Here is a 2,463-nt window from a genome sequence, read left to right as displayed (position 1 = left end):
AGAAGCTAGTTAGTGTTTCTTAAGGGGAAGGGGGCTGGTTTGTCATGATGGTTATAAAGATTAAGATTCCCTCTGACTTTTTTCCCCACTCAAGTTTTACCAGTAACTCACTGAAACCCTTATTAAATATGTACACTTAAGCACAAATACTAAATGCTGACAATAAGGACAAGTTCAGACATTTTAACAATGGACTGTGTTATTTAAAAATAATGGGTGGGCTTTTTGCTGGGTATGGTGGTTCACACCTGTAATCCCAGCACTTTGGGAGGCCGAGGTAGGCAGATCACGAGGTCAGGAGTTCAAGACCAGCCTGACCAACATTGTGAAACCCCGTCTCTACCAAAAATACAAAAATTAGCCGGGTGTGGTGATGTGCGCCTGTAATCTCAGTTACTTAGGAGGCCGAGGCAGGAGAATCGCTTGAATCCAGGAGGCAGAGGTTGCAGTGAGCTGAGATTGTGTGCCATTGTACTCCAGCCTGGGTGACAGAGTGAGACACCATCTCAAATTTTAAAACATTTAAAAAAGTTAAATGGATTTTTCAAAATGAAAATAATATTCAAAAATTTAGAAGTTTTTTTTTTTGAGACAGAGCTTTGTTCTTCTTGCCCAGGTTGGAGTGCAATCGTGTGGTCTTGGCTCACTGCAACCTCCGGCTACCAGGTTCAAGCAATTCTCCTGCCTCAGCCTCCCAAGCTGCTGGGATTACAGGTGCCCACCACCATGCCAGGCTAATTTTTTTCTATTTTTAGTAGAAACAGGATTTCACCATGTTGGCCAGGTTGGTCTTGAACTCCTGACCTTGGGTGATCCACCTCCCTCAGTTTCCCAGATTATTGGGATTGATTATAGGCGTGAGCCAACGTGTCCAACCGAAGTTTTTTTTTTTTTTTTAAATTAAGAGTCAAGTAAATAAATCTCCTTGTTCTATTGCTGATATCATCAGTGTCCAAAACTAAGCAGTGTGAAAAGATAGAAATAATCAACTTTTCACGAAAACTAGACATTTCTTCAGCTACATAGACCAAACTTGCCATGTTTCACAAGAGTCTGGTAAATACAATGTATTACTCCTTAACTGTTTTTTGTTGTTGTTGTTGAAATGGAGATTTGCTCTGTTGCCCAGGCTGGAGTACAGTGGAATCTCGGCTAACTGCAACCTCCACCTCCTGGGTTCAAGCGATTCTTGTTCCTCAGCCTCAGGAGTAACTAGGATTATAAGTGCATGCCACCACAGCTGGCTTTCTTTTGTATTTTTGTAGAGTTGGGGTTCACCATGTTACCCAGGCTGCTTTCAAACTCCTGATCTCAGGTGATCCGCCCACCTCGGCCTCCCAAAGTGCTGGGATTACAGGCATTAGCCACTGTGCCCAGCCCTTAACTGTTTCTAATGGAACTTAAAAAAAAAAATTTTCCATACATATTCTACTTCCACGTAGGAACATTTCATACATAATTATATTGCCCAGGAAAGGGCAATCTATAAAGGATCAAAATACATTTTACTCCTCTATTCAATTGACAAAATGCTAAACTTCACCTTGCTACCTTAAACAAAATATTAGTATGGGCCAAAAAGATATTTTTCCCCCGGCCGGGCACGGTGGCTCAAGCCTGTAATCCCAGCACTTTGGGAGGCCGAGACAGGCGGATCACAAGGTCAGGAGATCGAGACCATCCTAGCCCGTCTCTACTAAAAAATACAAAAACCTAGCCGGCGAGGTGGCGGGCGCCTGTAGTCCCAGCTACTCGGGAGCTGAGGCAGGAGAATGGCGTAAACCTGGGAGCCGGAGCTTGCAGTGAGCTGAGATCGGGCCACTGCACTCCAGCCTGGGCGACAGAGCGAGACTCCGTCTCAAAAAAAAAAAAAAGATATTTTTCCCCCATCAAAATTCTAACGTGTTTCTAGATATTTTTGGACTGATTTTCCAACATATTAAATATTAGATTACACTCCAAACTCTGATTACTGTATGGCATGCAAGAAAACAATTCTAAACTGTACTGGTTATTAATAAGTTTAAGTTCATTCACATCAAGTGTCACACGAACACTACCTACCTAACTGGCTAAGACCCGAAATTAAGCAACGATCATCTGATAGATTCTGTAGGCTTGTCAAGTGGTGCTTGCTCAATGTCCAAGTGTCTTTCTTCAAATTGATCAATGTGATTACCCTGAAAAAAGATGATGACAGCTATTTTTCAAGAGCAATAAATGTCAAATTTATTAACAGCCTATTTAAGTTTTTTCTTTCTTTCTTTCTTTTTTTTTGAGACGGAGTCTCGCTCTGTCGCCCAGGCTGGAGTGCAGTGGCCGGATCTCAGCTCACTGCAAGCTCCGCCTCCTGGGTTCACGCCATTCTCCTGCCTCAGCCTCCCGAGTAGCTGGGACTACAGGCGTCCGCCACCTCGCCCAGCTAGTTTCTTTCTTGTATTTTAGTAGAGACGGGGTTTCACC

The sequence above is a fragment of the Piliocolobus tephrosceles genome, chromosome 16 (assembly GCF_002776525.5).
Source record: "Piliocolobus tephrosceles isolate RC106 chromosome 16, ASM277652v3, whole genome shotgun sequence".
Taxonomy (NCBI): Eukaryota; Metazoa; Chordata; class Mammalia; order Primates; family Cercopithecidae; genus Piliocolobus; species Piliocolobus tephrosceles.
This window is presented reverse-complemented; position numbering follows the sequence as displayed.